The sequence below is a fragment of the Lepidochelys kempii genome, chromosome 11 (genome assembly GCF_965140285.1).
Source record: "Lepidochelys kempii isolate rLepKem1 chromosome 11, rLepKem1.hap1, whole genome shotgun sequence".
Taxonomy (NCBI): Eukaryota; Metazoa; Chordata; order Testudines; family Cheloniidae; genus Lepidochelys; species Lepidochelys kempii.
Genome location: NC_136390.1, coordinates 23,580,176 through 23,600,913, shown reverse-complemented (window position 1 = coordinate 23,600,913; position 20,738 = coordinate 23,580,176). Strand labels below are relative to the sequence as shown.

Here is a 20,738-nt window from a genome sequence, read left to right as displayed (position 1 = left end):
CCTCAGCAAACCTTCAAGTGTAACTGGGTTTCAAAGCTTATTTGTTTATTGGGGTACCTGAGAAAGTGGTAAATAATTAAGGTGAAATACATGTTTCCCTGAGAAAGAAAGAAGTTTGTATTTGTGCAGTAGAGTGGGTTATCAAAAACAGATGTGACCAAGTGGAATATTTTACATAAATTTATTAAAATAATTATTTACCTGTTCGTTATAAGTAGGGCTTAGTTCGCTAGTTGTTGCCAGTATGTACTGCCAATAATCTGCCAAAAAGCAGCTTGCTGGCAAAATCTTTGAAATGGTTAGCTTATGCTTGCACAGAACATTACAATCCTGATTCAAATGAAAACCTACCATAAACGAGCTCTTTGATGTTGGATTAACTGGAACATATTACTGATACATGGTATACTGTTTATATGGATTGTGTGTACTGTACAAGAAATATGGATACCTATTAAGTGTAACTTGATATGTAATTATTTAGGACAGTTATTGTTTTCAGTATTCACTATGAATAGGATCACAGTGTCTCCTCAGGTTTAAAATAAGGAGTATATATATCCTGTGTAGCAGCCCAAAGCACTAGAATACTGCTTGGTCAATTAATAAAGAAATGATATCAAAATGTAAAATATCTGACATCTCCCTGTAGTTCCTAATTTTAAAGGCAAGCCTTTTCTTTTAGGAACAATTTATACATTACATAAACTTAAGTTTTTCATCCAAGTATCATTTCAAGAATGGCAAGCTTAAATATTGGAGGCCATAGGGAAACATAATATTACGATAATGTTCTTTGGTGCGGTTTGGAAGGTTTTAGGAAACATTTGGAAGTATTTTTCTCATAAAGTCAGTTAACTATTGAAGTGTTATGATAGCATTCCCTTCTGCATTGCATATATTACAAAAGAGTCAATTTAAAGGGAACGTCCGTTTTAAATATCTGATTAGAGGGATTTCCACAAATTAGGAAATTACATAGTACAGTATCCTGGTATTAGTTTAATTTTTAAAAATGCAATTAAATAAGCAAAGGCGTAGATGATTTGAGGTGTGATATCAGTTTCAAACACCCATTCATTTCCAGTCCTGTATAGTAGAAGGAGAATCTGAACTGTTTGGAAAGCTTATTTTCTAAATAAACACTAGAGAGTTGAGTTGTTTTTCAGCATTTGAACATTAGTGAGTGGAACCAATTTTATTGGAGTCCATTGCAGCTCTCATAACTCTAAAAGTTAATGTTAAATGTAACCATTTTTTAAAACAACATTGTGACCAGTTCTTTTAGAACTCTGCAGATACAGAACATACATCAACAAGTTCTAAAGATCTGTCAAGTGTTAGACTAAATGGAATGATTTAGGTTACTGATAACCATTCTGCTGCCTTTTAATGTTAGTTTGTAGGTATTATGTACATATAATTGTTAATAGTGAAGTAAAATTACTATTGTTAAAAATATGGGAATAAGTTCCCATGTTGCCATAAAAAATTGCATTTTCTATCTTGACAATTTCTAGGTACCCTCACCTTTCACCTGATTGGTAAAATATACCAATTTTCTGTGGCAGTTAGTTATTGATTCACCTCTAAGTTTCTAGATCAACATTATAAAGAATTTTAAACATGCTTGTGACCTTGACATTACTTTGGAAAATAAAAACAAGTGATATGTATTTTGTAGAAGATTAACATTTCATTCACTTATTTATAATGTAATTAACCTGGCTCTGTTAAGTCAATAGTAGTTTTGCCACTGACTTCAAGTGGTGCCAGGATTTCACCATCTAAGTACTAAAACACAAAGTAATCACTATCAGTTTATCTTTGGTGATCTAAAGTGATTAAGGTATTTTTGAAGTCATTTGTCAGCCTGGGGTAAATATGTTATGTAACAAAATGGAATTAGTAATAATCCCACAAGCAGTAGATTAGAATAGACATGGTTTTAGCTAGAGCTGCATATAACAAGAAAAAGCAACACAAAAATCAAAACTAAGAAAGAACAAATCTACAAGTCCATAATAGTTTTGGAGTAGTTTCTACCATCTTCTGTTCCTATTCTGCACAGTTCCCCTGCAGATTTACTTTTCAGAAAGTGGTGTTACCATGCTGTGTCCTTTCTGGAAGAAGGATTGAAGAATGCTCTAGTCAAAACCCTTATTAGCTGAAACTGCATAATATGTCAATTTCACAGTGTATCTTCTGCAGTAATTTCAGTGCTGGAAATTCAGGAGCTGCACGCCCATAAAGAGTTTTCAAATGGAAAACTCAAGTGCACATTTAGAGACTGCTTTTCCCCTCCTCCCTTCGTTAGGCTGGTGTTAAAATGAAAGGCACTTTCATTGGTTCAAAATGAAACCGGATTGCAGAGCAGAGTTGGCAATGCTGAGAAAATAAATGAATTTTTTTAGAGGTTTTGGAGTGTCAATCCCAGGATATTAAGGATTCTACCTCAGAAAATATTTGGAAAATAGGCAGAGGGTAAAATTTCCAAGAGTAAAAGTGACTAAAGAACCTAAATCCCATTTCAAAAGTGACTTGAGTGCTTACAAGCCTTTATTCAAGACAAATTTCTGATGCCTCAGTTGCCTCTTCTTCAGTCAGCATCTAATGACAATGATTGCTTAGAGGTGATCTGCTCACAGGATGGATTTCTATCTCCTTTTCCTTCCTCTACTTCCCTTTTCTTCCTGTTTTCTTCTACTTCTCCATTTTTCTCTTCTGTCATTTTTCTCCTGTTCCCTCAGCTTTTACTTCTTCTCTCCCTTTGTTTCACTGTCCTGTTCTTTTTGCTCTTGATTTCTCATGTATGTGCCTCTCCTATCCTGCAGATCAAGTAGCTCAACTGGACCTAGCATCTTGTGTAACAAGTATTGCATCTGAACTCAGCACAGCCTTTTCTCTCACAGAGTATCTAGCTATCCATGCCATAAGATTGACCAGAGGTGTTGCATCCATCTAAGTTATTGCAGAAGAGCACATCAGCCAAACAAGCCATACTTGGGGTGATATTTCAGAGAGAAAGTGGGACTCATACTCATTTGTCTGCATCAAGGGTTCCATTTCTCTGAATCTGTTCACTTCCCACAAAAGCTCTCTGCAAGAGAAGACAGACTTAAATAGTTGCTCAAGTGCGGTTAATACTCTGGTTCCTTAGTATTCCATCCCTCCAATCCAATAGGAAGCTCCTTGAACAGTGTAGAAAGACATCTCAGGGATCCACTCCAGAATATGTATACGCCTGATGAGTTCTCGGGAAGGTAGACTTTCTAAGCCAGAGACCCATTAGAGAGGCCTAATCTTGATTTAGCTCATGCAATTTTCTCTATCACATTCTATGCTCTTTTCTGCCTCATTTCTTCTCTTCCGTCTGCTCTCTCCCCTTTTCTTTCAGTTTTTGTCCCTGAGTGATAAGTCTCCCTAATACTATCCTTCAAATGACATTGCCCCTAATGTAGTCCAGCACTGTCACCTTGGAGGTTATTTGTGATGGCTAATCTATTCCCTACACAGGATAAAACACATTGATTGCTATAGAGCAGGAAGTGGAAACAAATCATAGGAAGTAGTGCAGAACCTCACCAAACCCTAATGTGAACTGAAGAAATCCAGAGGCATCCCTACATATTCAATGGAATCTTTTAAATCCCAGGGATTCACTCACTGCTTTCCATAGAAAAAAGTCAGAATAGAGAATAGATAATTGCTTTCTTATTGTTGATCTAGCGCACAACTGTTAAAGACTCTAATACAACCACACTGCTGCTGTTTTCAGTACAGTGCAATGTTATAGAAATCACACAGAAAAAGCAAGAAAAATGATGAGATTTTTGCTTATTTCACCCTCCGGGGTAGCGAAGGTACATCAAAACACAATATAAGAGTAGTCTCATGAGGAGGGTGCAAATAGTACCACTTTTACTCCTGTTAGCCGATTTATGGCATTACTTTGGGGATGGATAGAGAATTACATACTAATTCGAGTTGCCATCTGCCCCATTTTGACCAGCATAATATTGATTTTATGACCATTGTACTGTATCCCTTAGCACAGCACACAAAGTGCCATTAAAAAAAATGCCCATGTGAGTTTGGTATTTGTGCATGCATTTGCCCAGTTATATATGTACTTACTTTGATAGTTGTAGTAATTTCACATTCAGTTATGGTAATTGTGAGGCCTGGTTTGCCAAGGCTCTTAGCAGAAAGCAAGGGAGGGACAGTGGAATTTCCCAGTGCCTGAGAACCTCATTGCAATATCTGTAGTTGCAGGCTGCAGATGTACTAACCATCACAAAACTTATGAGCCACAAGGATTCCAGGTATTATAATTATATAAACTATGCAGGGATTCCTGCAGAGGTTTAGACCACATTAATACTTCACAGAGGTACAATCAATCATTATCTTAAAAATAAGAATATAGATCAAAACATCAAAGCACACTTTGTAATAATGATTTTAAAAAATACCAACCACCATCACCAACATCAGTAACAACTAAGGAGATTCCCAGACAAAAATGTTGTTAAACTAGAATTTAGATTATGATTATGTATAAACAGCAGATACTTGGGGGAAGGAGAGTGTCACAGCAGCTTTGAAGCGAATTTGTTGAATTCTGAGGCCTGGGGCAGGGATTTTCTCTTTCTCTCATCCTCTCTCTCTCTGTCTCTCCCTCCTCCTCCTCTCGTCCTCCCCTCCCCAAGACCTGTTGAAACTCCCTGAACACAGCTTATTTACTCAGGCTTTTCACAGGGACCAAGATTTCACCTATGGAGAGCTGCTGTTCACATGTATACTACAAGAGTTACTGAAGTATATCTGTTTTTCTTGCCTTTTAATAGTAATATAGTTTTGTCCACAGGACATTCAAGTCTACTTAAAATGTATAAGTGAGCATAAATAAAGGCATGGAAGATCTGAATTTTAAAATTGCAGTCTTTTTGTCGCTTATGTTTGTTCTAAGAAATTATAGTTGTTTATTGAGAACAGCTCTTCAAAACACTGTGTAACACACAGTCCAGAACTTCTCCCCTAATAATTTGATCTAACCTAAAACAGCACTCCAGCCAGTATTTCTAATGTGGTTTTTATTCATCTGACAATGACATCATTATCTTTCCATTCTTTTATTGTTGTTGTTGCTTTTAATAAAATAGTGCACAGATTGACTGTTGGTGCCAATAAAGGAAACTGATTCCCATAAGTGATTTTTCATTAGGGTAAATGAGGTGTTATGAATAAACACATGCAATATAACATGACAACATGTTATGAAGAAAGAATGTAAAATGCACATTTTCTATTACAAGTACATGTGCATAGGTTTATTGGCACTGCAATTTCATAGTATAAATGTGGAGAAAATGCACACAGTACAGACTGAGAAAACCAGAAAATCTGGAACATAAAATGGCAGACATTCAGATTGACACTCAAAATGACTTTTAGTATGTTATGAAATTTCTATTATGTAGTTAGGAGTGCATGAGTTTAGTTAATTTTTAAGCCATAGTTATATCAACCAGGCATCTATAACAATATGCACCAAATTGACAGGTTCTGTTATTTGCTGTCTTCTCAATTATCTATCAGTGTGATCCATATTATCCATCAAAGTGATCAAAAATAAAGATCCAATTCTACCATGCCTATATCTTTACAATATTTATAAATAGGCATGGTAGAATTGGATTTTTATTTTTGATCACTTTGATGGATAAGATCAATCTTTATTTTAAGGCATATTTTTAGATTTTTATCACTCATAATTTTTCGCAGTTGTGCAGACTTGTGAGTTTTTACAATATTTTCCAGTTTTATCCCTTTAAATTTTCAGTGGCCAGACAATAATTATTTAATGACAGTAGATGTTGAGATTCACAAAGGTAAAGCTTCATAACTTTAACTATGAATGTTGTATGTCATAGAAACCAACTAAATGTTGAATTAAAGAAGAAAATATAATTTCTTACTTTTTAGAAACAACCTATATTAGAATTAGAATAGAAGTGGTTTGTGCTGAAACAAAAGCACAATATTTCTAAACCTTCTGTGTGAAACATCAAAAAAATGCCACCCACCTGCAACAACGGGTGTGGGAACTTGATGGGGCCAGCAGTGAAAGGGGGACACTCCCGAAAGGACAATAGGTAGCTCCTCCTCCTGGGAGTCTCTGGCAGTCTCTAGCCAGCTGGGATAGAGGGGTGCTGATTGGCCAGCATTCCCCGGCTCCCAGGATTTAGCCCAGCCCAGAGGCCATGTGTCACTTCTTTCAGCTCCGTTCCATCAGAGAAAGGGTTACTCACCAGCTTCCAGCAGCAGCAACAGCAGTCCTAAGATTCAGAGAGATGCAGGTAAGGATTCTGGGGCATCTTTCCCCAGGAGGGGGAGGCTCTCTGCCCTACTGTGGGGTTCACATCTCTTTCTCCCACCTCTGTCCCAGCATGAGGGGGCGGGGTCTATCCACTATTGGACAGACAGGATTCCATGCTGATTCCATATGTTGGGGTAGCATGGTTAAGGCATGACTGAAAATTTATAACAGAGGGCAGCAGAAAAGTAAAGGGGTAAAACAGACCAGGCACTTTGGCTGGAGGTATGACTCCTTAGCACCCCGCCCAGCTGGTATTCACAGACAGTGGGTTGCCAATGCCAAAACCTCCTTTTCAAAATACATATATAAAAGCTAATGTGCATTTTGCATTAATGATGGGAAATGTTTTGTTCATAAGGCAGGTATAAACACTGCTGTAGGGTATGCAGGGGCTCAGCATTGTGCACTCTCCTGTTATATGGGTCAACGGCAGTTCCAACAGGGCTGTGGGACAGGGGCTCTGCAAGGACCCAGTGCTTCAGCAGATGCCACAGGGAGAGGTAGTAACCATAGAAAAGGCTCCTTCTGCAATTAAGATACAGGGTTGTGGGATTTGTTGTTGGACAACCCCAGCAAAAAAGACATAGCTTATTTATGGAACGGATTTTTGGCCCGTTTTCACAGCCCATACAAGGGCATGCGGTGCTGCTTTTGGGCAGAGAACTTGAAGTCCACTAAAGACTTAAAGCATATAGAAAGGGCAGAGATCACCTTGGAGGTGGCAGCAGGAAGAGTGGCAGGTCCCTCCATATGTTCTAATGCCAGAATGGCATGTCTTCCTTGAGTGTGTTGCTGAAGAAGGTGAAGAGGGAATATAGGCTTATCCACCACCTGTCCTTCCCCTAGGTCTTCATTGGTAAAATGATTATATTGACCCCCAGCTGTGTTCAGAGAGATACTTGTCGTTTGATGCCATAGTTAGGGGATTGCAGTTCCAGGGCATGTTGACAAAATGCAACATCATGTCTGCATTCCAATTGCTTCCAGTGCATCCCAGGATTTCAGTTTGAAAGCCACTGATATGTTGATAAAGTCAGGTGTCATTTTGAAAAGATGCAGCTCCCTGCTGGAATGGGCAATAGTGCACCCCATGAAACAGGACAGTCTCATGCACAATCTTGATGGCTTCTTATGTGCAGGAAGACTAGGGGCAACTGCAAGTACATGCTTTAGGCATTTCAGAACCTAGCTGAGGATCTCAGGATCCCACTTGCCACAGAAAAAAAAAACAGAAGGCCCTGCCCCAAAATGTAACATTGAACTGGATTGTTTGGGGTTTCTAGGTTTCCTACAGAGAAAGTGAAATTGATCAGGGCCCTCAGATGGGCTCTCAAAGGGGCAAAGAAAATTACTCGGAGGGAGCTATAGGTGGTCATGGGACGTCTAAACTTACCAAGGGAATGTGGCTTAAGCTGGGAACTGGGTGTCAGGACTCCTGTGTTCTCTTCCTATTTTTGCCAATGACTTGTTACGTGGTCTGGTCAAGTTCATTTATTCTCATGATCGTTTAGTTTATCCATCTCTAAAATGCATTGGATAGTACTTTTCTAACTCACAGGGGTTTTGTGAGGCTTCATTAATTAGTCTGTGAAGGCTCCCAGTCAGGCATTTTGTGCTCTTCTGACGTCTGCCTCTGGACTGAGAAAACCCCACCACTTTATCAGAATGACAGTGAAAATGACGGATGACTTAGAAGTGTGGGAAAGATTCCTAGAAGAGTTAAATGGGGGTTTCGATATGACATTCAGACTGGTTGCTCAAGATTGAGCTGCTGGTACAATCTGCTGCCTCAGAAGGTATAGGTTTGGGGGTTTACTTTCATGGTGACCTTGGATGGGTAGATGCTGCCACTACCCAAGTGCAAAACCCCTTTGATAACCCAGGAAGCCGCACTTGGGAATTCCTTCCTGTGGGGTACCCTCAAGGCCTTACACACACACACACACCCCGCCCCGGGAAGAGCTGAGAAAGAAAACAAAGGAAATCAGCTGTTACCACCAGCTAATTAAACAACATATGCACAAACCTTTTAGGGACAGAAAAATCTAATCTTGTTCTTAAAATAAGTAAATTTTATTAAAAATAAAAAGAAAGAAAATACATCTGTAACTTAGGCTTTTTGCTAGATTTAAACCAAAAAAACAATTACAGGGATTAAGCATCAAGCTAGCTTTCTTGAGGTCCAGCTTAAAGGTTACAAGCAAAACAAAAGCACCATAAGCCATAAAGAAATGAAAAAGATAAACCTAATCGTGTCTTCCTAGACATTTCCTGATCTACTTACATATCTCGGGTTTCAAATAAGTAGTTTCTAGATATGGTCTGATGATTTTTCATACATGGCCCAAAGCCTTTTACAGTATAGTTCCAGCCCTGTCTCTGCTCTCCAGGAGAACAACACAGACAGACAAAGGGGAAGTCCCGTCTCCCCCCCCACACACACATTTTTTAAAAGTTCTAGCCTTCCCTTTGGCTCTTTTGGTCAGGTGCCCACTCCCTTCCTTTTAATTACGGACTTTTTAACCCTTTACAGGTAAAGCAAATAGAGAACAGCTACAAACAGGGATTTTATAGCTAACTGGCTGGCTGTAGTCATAAAAGGGAGCTACTCCCCCACCCTCTTCATTTATCACAGCCTGTAAGGCCAGTCATTCAGACTACACTGAATTTAGGGCATGGGAAGGGATTCATTGTGGGTGGCCCATATCCACACACCAGCTGTCACAATATGTGGTGCCTTTGACCCACAGTGAGTGGGCTTCCTTCACTATCTCTGGCCACCTAGAGAGCCCATCCTCTTGGAGTAAGTAGGAAAGTTTCCCAGACCCATGTGGACATTTCCTAGTGTGGAAACTCTTAAAAGGTGGTCCAAGAGGGGTGAGTGCCGAAGGGATGACAGGTTACCCCATAATACTGGAAACCCTGTTGGAATTATCAAAGGCTCTGCATGGGGTTGTGACTGAGGGAGCGAGGCCGTTTTATTTATGGCAGCGTTTGTTGTTGCCACCTTTGGCGCTTTGAGAGTGAGTGAGCTGGTGCCTACGGCAGCTACGGACAGTCCAGTGTGCGTTAAACATAACAGATGTGCAACTATCTGTCCCTCTGCTGTACTCAAAAAACAGACCAAAAGGGAAGAGGGGCTTATGTGTGTTGAAGGAATGTGCAGAGGAGTCCTTGTGCCCTCTAAAGGCGATAAGAGCCTCACTAAAAATTTCATGCCTGCAGCCAGGCCAGCTGTTCATACATGGTGATGGTAGCTTCCTGACAAGGTACCAATTCAGCATGGTACTGAGAAAAACCTTGCGCTACTGTGGTCTTGACTGAGTGAATTTGTTTCTCATTGTTTCAGGATTGGGGCAATGACGTCAGCAGCTGCAGAGGGTTTTGGTCTGTGGCATGTGCAGGCAATAGGGCACTGGAAATCAGGGTTTTACCGGACTTATGGCAAAGATGGCAGGGAATGGCAAAATGTCACTACCCAAATGTGCTGGTTTGTTTCAGAAGCTACCCAGAGCATATGCAGGGTTTGGATTTGCAGGCACCCTATAATGCATTGGGCACACAAGAGAGCAGCAGCCAGGTCAGCAGCCAGATCTCAGCTTGGCTTCAGGGCCAAAGCTGTTTACATTTAGAAGGGGCATGCAGTGAGATCAGCTCATACCACTTCTGCACTCACTGACAGTCAAGGGCTGGAAGCAGACCCAGCTCATGTGGACAAGGCTAGAAAGAAAGTTAGAAAGGGGGTCACCAAGATATTCCTTAAGAAAGGAGGGTTCATTGATTCAGCATAGGGACATCCATTCCAATTGGCTGGAAGTTTTCAGGGATGGTAGCGTATATCTGTCAGATGGAGGTGCTGACTTATGACTATGGCACGTGCAGCCAAGGTTTGGGCAGGTGTTGTGATTCCAGGTGGCATAGTTGGGTAGGGAGCAACCAAGCTAGTTGCTGGCACCCCCTTTCCTCAGTTTCCAGTGCAGTTAAGAAAATAAAATGAACATTTCCCAGAGATAAAAGACCTGGGACTTTGGTGATGGACTTTGAGCTCATGTGATAAGATGCGATCTTGTGGCCTTTGTGCTCTGAGGTCAGATCTTGTGATCCTTGCAGGCCAAGGTCCCCACCCTGCTGCACCCTCCGTTCCCCTGTGGGCCAGGGAGGATGCTAGGACTCAGAGAGAGTTGAGTCCTGGGGGATAGGCTGAAGAGAGCCTAACTCACATTATGGGTTATATGGTAAGGAGCCCTATAACCCCCACAGTGGAACCAATTTAATGTCTTGTATAGGAAAGTATAGGTGATGGGCAGGTAGAGCCATTCCCCGTGTTAAAGTTCAATAAAAGTTGTGGCCTGCCGCTTAATTCCATGCATGTGTCTGTCCTCATTTTGCAGCTGTGTCCATATCAATGAGTTATGCATGAAGACTAAACATTTTCTATAATTTTAAACTTCAAGAAATATAGCAAAAATGCTAATACTTGTAAGCAATTTTGCATAGTCTGATCTAAAAGATTTCACATGTACAAAATTATCTAGCTTAAAAAAAGGGAGGGGGGGAATCCAGCCATACTAGAAGTAAAATGTTCTGGTTCTTTGTTGTTTTATTTTTGTGTATATAAGACATTCTGGTGGAAACTACCTGCTGGATGGTGATTTCTCAGATTTCTTTGCAGGTGATCAAGGGGTAATGTAGTTGGCTGCAGGCAGTCTAAAGCGGTCAAATGTGCGCAACTGGTCTGGAGCTTGGAGGTCAACAGGTATCAGAGGCATTCCAGGGCAATGGTTAAAGTTCATGTAGGCATTAGTAGGCAGAAGATCCAGTTCAAGGAGCCAAGTCAACAGGTTAGGGAGGCGAGTTTGGGTGAGGTGGTAAGGCAGGGTCAGGCGAGGCTGCAGAACAACATGTCAGGCTTAGCAGTGGTGTGGTAAGGTAGTGTCAGGCAGCACAACAGGACAGCACCACAAGGCAGTCTAGGCAGCGACCAGCAGGCAATGGTCTGTTGCTCAGACAGCTTCCACTTCCTGTTGGGTCCTTTATATAGTCCAGATTCCCAATGAGAATGCAGTCTGTCCAGCCAATCAGGAGCCTGAGGCATGGCTGCTGTGAATCTGTAGGCCTTTAGTGTTAAGACTGTTGATAGGTGGTTCAGTGTGCCACTGGTGGGGTACAGCAGCTAAGGATGTTGTCTAAGGACCTGGCAGGCCTGAGTCCTGACATGAAGTGTTTCCAGCCAGTGCCCATAATCTTCATAAGCACTTATTTTAGAAGGTGTCTGGTTTTCTCTGTAGTGTTTTATTAGCTTTCCAGCTCTCACCATTGTATGTTAGCACCAAGAATATGTTTGAATTGAAAATTCTCAGTTTTGTTCTGGTGCTGTATAGCTTTGATTTCCACACGTTGTTAAGTTCAGTAAGTTCAATGGATACCTTTTCTATCCATGATGTCAATTCCTTCTTAAGGGCTCCTTTAGCCAATATGGTGCTGCCAGTAAGGTAAACTGTTCAACTTCCTTAATATTTTTGCCTTCTAATGTAATATTACTACTTGATGTCTGGATTCCATAGATGCTTATTTCAGCATACCTAATTTTGAGTCCTGCTTGTCCTGCTATTTTTACCTGTGTGTCTGTCTTTGTTTGTAATTTTTCAGGAGTGTCACTCAGTAGTGCAATATCAGCATCAAAGTCCAGGTCTTCTAGATTTTTGCCATCTACACAGGCTATACCAGTGTTTGTGTTACTAGTATATTTCTTCATGATTTAGTGTATTGCAATGCCAGCCAACAGTGAATATAAAATGCAGCCCTGTTTCATGCCAATGTCTACACTGAATCACACTGTTGTCTGGCTGTTCCCCCTTACAGACTACTTCACGTCTCTCTAGATGATCTTGATGATGTTGATTACTTTAGCTGGGATTCCATAGAACTGAAGAATATTTCACAATGCAAGTCCGTGCAGGTTGTCAAATGCCTTTTGAAAATCAATGAAACTGATGAAGAGGGGAGCTTGCAATTCTATATATTCTTACATGATGGTCCTTACCATAGAATATCATTGTGAATATCTGATCTATACAGGATCTCTTGAGCCTAAATCCAGCCTATTTTTCTCTAAGCTATGCATGCACTGACTCTTTCGTCCTGTGTAGTGTCACACTGCAGAGGGCTGTCCCAACAATACAGAGTAGCATAACTCCTTTCCAGTTGTTACAGTCAGTAGGATCACCCTTTTTGGATATTCTGACAATGATTCAGTGTTTCTACTGGTAGAAGGGGGTTCTTTTTTCCAAACTTAATTGAACAGCTCCATCAGGTTCAATAGGATGGTGGTATCACGTACTTTTGGCATTTCTGCTGTAATTTTATCATCTCCCACCGCTTTGTAGGTTGCAGCCTATATTCTGACATCTCTATCAGACTGATGTTAATGTGAAATTGATCAGGTTCACATGTTGCATCAAAATCTTGTGCTGCGGTGGGTCTGGGGTCTATTGAGGATGTATTTGAAATGCTCTTCCCATCTGTTTTTCTGTACTACCTCAGCTGTAAACATTTTTCCATCTTTGCTTTTTATTGGCCCATGTCCTATTTTAAAATTTCCACACAGGGTTTTTGTCATTTAGTAAACAGCTCTGTGATTTCCTATCATAGCAGCAGCTGGATCTTCAGCATGTCCCCATCTCTCTTTCCTTGCATTGCTTTTTTGCTGCTTTGTCTGTTTTCTAATACCCCTTCTTTGCTTTTTCCAGTAGTTCATTGGTCTTAGCATTCAGGACCTTTTAGTACATTTCTTTCCTCCGTAAGATGCCATGTCTCTTGGTTTATCCAATTCTTGCTCTATGTTGCTATCCAGCTGTCACTGCTTCAGCTTGAATTACATTGTCTGTGAACGCTGACCATTTTTCTTTAGGTCCAGTCAGTGTCTCACCTTCCTCTGTCTTGGGCAGTGCCTCCGACCTGCTCCTTAGTTCAGGCTGGAATTTTTTGTAGTACTCTTTCATTTTCAGTTTTATAGTGTGGATTTTCGGTACCATTTTATGTTTAAAGTTGATCTTTCTCAATTTTAATTTCAGTTTAGCAATGTGAAGACTGTGGTCATTGCTAACATCTGCTATTCCATATGCTCTTACATCTTGGACAGATTACCTGAATTTTGAGCTAATGCAGATGTGGGCAATCTGATTTTTGTGTATGTGTTGAGGGAACAGGGTACTTGGAACCACAATTCAGTGAGTCTCTTGCCATTTTGGATGATGATTCACAACCCATGCTTCCCCATTGCTCTTTCCATACCTTGGTTGTCATGTCCTACTTTAGCATTAAAGTCACAGAAAGAAGTGCTGAATATATTTGGGGCACATAATCCAGATGCCAATACACAAACTCCCACATGAAACTGGTAAGTGGTAACCAACTGATATGGGAAAATGAGGGTGCCTGAAAGAGATCTTAAGAGGAAACCTGAGCAGGGAGGGAAGAATAGCTGATCTCAACATCTTACAGCAAATAGAAGCAGCAGCAAATGACAGAGAGGAATGGCAGAGATTGGTTTCTGCCCTGAGCACCAGCATTGGAGAAGGAAAGATATAATGTAAAATATAAGACATTAGGGGAAGCATATAGTGGAAGGAAGTAAATACTTTAACTATAAATGATTCATGGGGATTTTTATTAAGAATGGGAAAAGTTCTGAAATGTCTTATATTTTTTTTGTCTCAACATGTAACTAAGCCCTAATTTTTATTTGAAGGTCTTGTACCCTTCTGGACTGTTGCCTCCCCTCTCCCCCCCCCCCCCCGCAATCCAGGATTGGTTGTTCATCCAATAGCCTCCTACCCATCTTTGCTATTTTACACTGTTTTACTCTACATGTCTTTGATGCTATCTCATGAATTTCAAAGAGGGATCTTGGCAAGTTTGGTGATCTCTAATGGATGAAAAACTGACTTCAGTTGAATTTGTCTCACACTTTACCAAGATCACTAACATGCAATACACCCTTGACACAGAGAATCACAAAAGTAATCAAGATTTTGAGTCAGCTTGGGCTTAGCAGAGACTGCTAGAACTGCTGAAATCCAATAATAGATAACTAGGTCTGCTGAGTGCAAAACCATCCTTGAGGTGTGTCAGGGAAAGGGATGAGAAAAAGGATGGTGAATGAAAGCAGAGAAGGCATCATCTGTCTCTTCTATAAGCTTGGTGTGAAATTAGGCAAATCATTTTATCTGCATCATATTTTTCACATCTGTAAAGTGAGGATAATAATATATTACCTCATAGATTTCTCAGGAGACTTAATTAATTAATGTTTGTAAAAATGCTTTGAGATCCTTGGCTGGACAGTGCTATAGAAATTCTGTACATTTTTGATGTTTGTTGAGATTCAACTATTCCCAGGCAGGTATCCGCCAGAGAGCAGATTACACTTGGAGGGAGGCAGAAAGTACATTAGAATGTCATAAATTTGGAAGAGAAGGATTTCTGTGAATTTTGAGGAGAGATTGAGAAAGTTGGAGTGAAGATGTTCTATAAAAATGTGTTAACATTTTCTATAATAACTTCCATCGTTAATCCACGACTTGTCTCTCCAGTTTACATGATCAGATAGACTAAGTTTAGTAGATTTCCCTTTTTAATTTCAATTGATTTGTTTAAGCATCATGCAAAGCTTTAGCTAGTGGTCAGGAAAAATAATGTCCACTATATCATTCCTATCATGTTGACAACATAGTTTATACTGTACATGATTTACAGTGAGCTATGTGGTCTTCCAGGAATTATAAATGTTATATCCAGGTACAACCTTTTAGACATCATGATATGTAATAAAGCTTAAATGTCCAAACTAGTCTGCGGCAAATGTCTTTCAAACTAAGTCCAAAAATGAATTATTTTACATGAGTACTATGGATTCCAGTTATGACTATTCATGGGTTTGTGCTTACATCCTTTATCATGTCTCCACTGTTGTTAATAAAATACACAAAACTACTTTATGCCAAAACAATGGAAGTTAATGCAGATAACTTGTTCTAAAGTTAACCATCAAATAAATCTTTTTTACCCCCCAAAAATGCGTAAGTGAAATGGTGTTCCAAAACTTTTAAAAATTGTCAAAATGATGAACACTCTGTGTGTAATACGAGCAAATACCACAGAATTGATTGCACACACATGTCTTACATAAAGGATATTAAATAGTTTACTCCAAAGAGAAATTGGTGAAGTCTTATCTTATATAAAAAATTCTGTAATGACAGGTCAGATTTATGAGGACTGAAAACTGGGAAAGAAAAAAATCTTCAGAGCTGGGGCAGTGTATGATTGGAGAGGAGAGATAAAATATTAGGAAGGTAGAGGAGGATAAAACACAGAATACCTGGGCAGTCGCACCTCTCAGACTTCAATGGACTATTTTCAAAAATACTTTAATCAAATTATGCCATGGCCACATTGCTAGGTAAACATAATTTGGAAATTTGTTTTTTTTAATTTCCTCATATAATTTTTATAGTAGTGTAAACAGGACCTAAAGTTGGTTTGCACCTCAACATTAATTGTGACTACAGTTTCAGACAGAATTAAGCTGGGGATCATTTGAGTTTTGATTAATTGCTGGTAGTCACTGTTTCTACAGTAAAAGTGAAAAGACTCAAAATGAGTGACATGAAGGAAAAAAGAGCAAGGATGGTCTTGTGATTGAGGCATGATACTAGGAGTTGAGTGATCCAGGGTCTGTTCAGGTCACTGAAGCTGTCTGTCACTCAGTTTTTCTATATATATAAAATGTGGATAATAATACTTACATCATAGAGATCCTGGGAAGATTAATTCATTATAATATTCTATTGAAGGCACTGTATCAGTAAAAAATGAAAGTATTTAAAATTGTAAATTATATGGAATTTTGTGTCAGTTTGTATTACTTCAATATTAATATTTCCATATTTCTGAAGTAAAGGAACATAAGTAAATGGAGATCTAAAATAAGACATGTATTAGAGCCATCATCAACATTTTCAAACTTAATTGCCTAAATTTAGGCACCTAAGTCCTTATTTAGACACCTAAATAAGTATCCTGATACTCAGAAGTGCTGAGCAACCCCAAGTCCCATTGATATAATCTTTCGTGTTTTAGAGAGTAGCTCAAACACATAGGCATGGAAAATGTAAGATTATGGAGCAGCACAAATGACACTTATTTTTGGGAGCACCATCACTAGTTATATCCTTTTATGGTACCTCTAAAATAATGCCATTAAGAACTGGCAATATCAGGCAATTCTAGATCTATTCTATTCTATCTAGGTTCTCATACTGTGCTTACTACAGTCATATCTGAGCGCCTTCCAGTAGTGCATTACGCAACATGACTCCACATCTGTAATGTGTTGTCTGTTCTCTCATCCTCTCCCCCAAGGGAGAAGTGTGTGCAAGGGAGTGTCTTACTTTGGTATATGTTTGGAGGGTTGGTTTTTGTTGTTATTTTGTAAATATATACTTTGTTATATGTTTGTTAGAGAAGGCAAGGTCAAATAAATGTGTCTTGTACTTGGAGCAGAAAGTAGTGAGGTTTGTGATGGTCCTTAGTTCTTGGGGAAGTTCAATCCAGTCTCAGACTGCCCCCAGAGAAAGTTCTATCTACCACCAGATTATCTTTACTCTTATTCTAGAGAGTTCCACTGTGCCAGAGAAAAGCATAGTTACAGTGTTTGTCCCAAAGCTTTAGATTGTCTTTTAGATATCCTGGGCCCAGGCTATTGAGACCTTTAAAGATAAGGACCAAGACCTTGAACTTGATTTGAAATTCAATGGTAAGCCAGGGTAGACAGTAGAAGACAGGTTAGATGTGCTCACAGTAGCCTGTGTTGCTGAGATTTGCTCCAGCAATCTGGTTTAGTTACAGTTTCCTAAATACTGAAGGCTTCATTCCCAGGTATATTGCATTCCAGCCAAAGGTGATGAAGGCATGGATAACTGAGACCAAGTGTTCGTCCTCCAGGATGGAACAGAGTCTTCTAGCCAAGTGGAGATTGAAGAAGGCATTATTCACAGATGCTGCTCAGCATCACTGAGAAATCTGAGAGTATGCCTAGTCTACAGACTGAATTCACCAACTGTGGGTGTGTATCTGCTGCCAAAGGAAACTGAACTGTGGCTGAAAACTCCTCAAAATATTTTCCTCTGCCCACCAGCATCACAATCTCAGTCTTGCTTGGGTTGATCTTCGCACAGCTATACTACATCCATAAGCTGATCTCATCCAGACACTGAGCGATCTTGGTGGAAGGGGTATTGTCATCTGTGATGACAGCTAGAATTGTGTATCATCTACGTATTGATGGCACTTGAATTCATGTCATCTGACCCTTTCACCTCATGATTTCATGTAGATGTTGGAAGGGATCAGAGAGAGTATCCTTGTGAAACTACACAAGTGTGGGGTCTAGTGGTGGAAGTGCAGTTTCCCATCACTACTCATTGGGTAGCTGATGGGAAGCACTCAAACCATTTCAGTGTATGTCTACATTTTGAGTTGTAGGTGTAATTTGCAGCTTGTGGAGACATACCTGTGCTAACTCTAATGAAGTTACAACACTAAAAATAGAAGTGCAGCCACAGTGGCATGAGCGATGGGATGGGCCAGTCACGTATTTTCAGTGTGCTAGATTGCTCAGAGCTAGCACGGGGATGTCTTCTCCAGCTGGAAATTACATCTCCAGCACAAAGTGTCACCGTATACTTAGTGCATTACTCTGGACCTCAGCCACCTCTTTCAGATCTGACAGCAGAACCTCATGGTCAGTTGTGTGGAGTGCTGCAGAGAGGGCTAGGAGGATGAGAATGTCTGCCGGTCCTCTCTCCATTGACAGGAGAAGATCATCTGTCAGTGCCACTAATGCAGTTTCAGTTCCATGTCCTGGTCTGAATCCGGATTGTGCTGGGTCTAGAATGTTAGCTTGTGTTAGATGATATCTATTATCATATTATTAGTATGAAATTTAGGCAAATAATACTTTGATGAGCACATTTGTTCAGAGCAGCTAATGTAGTTGTAAGTATGTTAGGTTAGCCATTGGTAAGATGCTACTTTTTTATACAGATATTTCTTCATAAAGTGCATGGGAAGTGCATGTGAATTTTGATTTACCAAAAACATTTCGTAAGATTCTACATTAACGTTTACTGGTAATAGTAAGCAGTCCTGATATGAGAATGAAATAGCTGTCTTTGAAAATGGTAAATAAATGGGATTGGCTGAGGTTGGCTACTTCATCTAGATGGAAAGGGTTTACCTCCGAGATTGGTTTGGGAACCTCTCTTGTTTATAATATGTGTAATTGATTTGGATGAGGATGTTGAATGTGAAATATCCAAATTAGATGATTATATCTACAGGATAAATATAACAAATAATGGGGATTTGTTATATATCAAACTGCTGTAACTAGATTCAAAAGAATTTGGATCATTTAAATAACTGGGTCAGTAAGTGGAAAATACAGCTTAATGTCGTTAAATGTAAAATAATATGTTTGCGGGTAACAACCCAAAATAGAGAGTACAGATTAAACAGAACAGTTATTCAGCATACTGACTAGGAAAAGAAATTGAGGGGTTATTGCAGACAAATCCTCAAAGTAATCAGTCAAGTGTATGACTGCAGTAAACTTCTGACAGCAGTATGGGTAGAATTTTGGTAGAATTTCAGAGCCATTTATTTGCCTTTAAAGAGACTGAATTGTAGGGTAATGTGGATGAGTCCAGGGTTTAAGAATATTTGTTTTGACAATAGGCTAAAGAAGTAGTTTATTCTCAATTCAGAAATGAAGGTTTCAGTGTGATTGAGTAAAAATATGAAGAATATAGAAGGAGTTGGTAAAATAGAGCAAGTGTTCATTCTGGTAAAACGGTTCAATAACCAGGCCACGCAATCTAAACATTTGGAAATTAAAGGAAACTGGGAATTCAGACTTATTTATCTTAAATAGTACTAACCACATGAAATGTGTTGCCAAAGAAGGCCCACAGAAACAAATAACGTTTAAGTAACTAACCTTAAGATACATATATATATTTATGAAAGAGAAGACTTTGCAGGACCCAGTGACAGAGCTGTGCAGTTAGTTTGATAACTTAAAAGAGACAAACTGATGGAAAGAAGTGACTTTTTCCTCTCTCAGCATTTCCTGATGATGGCCCATAATTCACAACTACTTAAAAAACAAATATCAAAATTACATAGCATAAAATGTCACTTTTCAAATAGTACTAAGTGAGCACTGTGTCCTGCATATAACTAATAAAATGTATCCTGTTGTTGATTAGCTTTCAGTGGGTGAATAGAAGTTTAGTATGAACACATAACTGGAAGCCAAGAACTCCTGAATTGTAAGACTGTCTCTGTGACCTTGGCAAAGTCACTCAATCTCTTTATTTCCATTTTCTTTGCTGTAAATGAGAATGTGGTGATTATTCAGACCTACTGCCTAGTAGGGAGAGCCCAGGAAGATGCCTCTAGCTTGAGAGTGGATCTTATGGTGTCTCCTTTAGAAAGGGTATGTGCTTCTGAGCACCTTGGTTTATAGGGCAACAGACATGTCTGGCCTTTGTCTACTGCTGCTGCAGTTACTAAAGGGAGCCAGTAGGGGCATTGCAGGTTGAGAGGTATACGCTGTTTACTAATATGCAGTGTTCCAAATATAATTTTCTAACTCAGTAGGTGTATTGTTGCTAGGCCCCACTCATTTTACAAGTGTGGGAACAGATTCCTATACCTTGTGTCATGATAGGAATGGTCTGTATCCTTATTTTAGACGTCAGCCAGGTGAAATCTGAAGTTCACTTCAGCCTACCTCATGTTATAGACCAAAATGCACAACTAAATTCTAAGGTGTTGGTAACCTATTTGTTAATTATTTTGGGATAATATATTTTTAACAGAGATCCATTTGGGTCAGATGATGAGTAATGAGATAAGGAGACTTTCACTTTCATGCCACAGGTTCAGATTTAGCCCAGGTTATTAATGAATGAAAGCTGACGTAGGGCAGCTGTTCATTGTCCTATAAGAAGTGATTTGCTGGTCTCAGTATAGTCTCTAAGAGACAACTGTTCACATGATAGTAAAACCACCACTGCATTTGGCACTTATTAGCAATTTTATTGTAGTCTCTGCAAAAAGACCAAAATTTTAATGGCTATGGAAACAGAACTGCCTCCTTACCTCTTCGAGCTTTTCCTCCATTTCAAATTGGAAGCAAATGGTCTGCATGCGGTGTGGGATCCTGCCATCAATGTCTGTGCTATAGCTGTACTGGGGTTTAATAGAGGCACTCAGGTTCTAGTCC

At 39.6% G+C, this 20,738-nt stretch overlaps 1 protein-coding gene across 7 annotated transcripts in view; it reads left to right on the top strand.

The window, feature by feature from the left end:
- Positions 1–20,738, top strand: part of QTMAN (queuosine-tRNA mannosyltransferase) — a 290,528-nt gene that overhangs the window by 206,485 nt on the left and 63,305 nt on the right. The window lies entirely within an intron of this gene.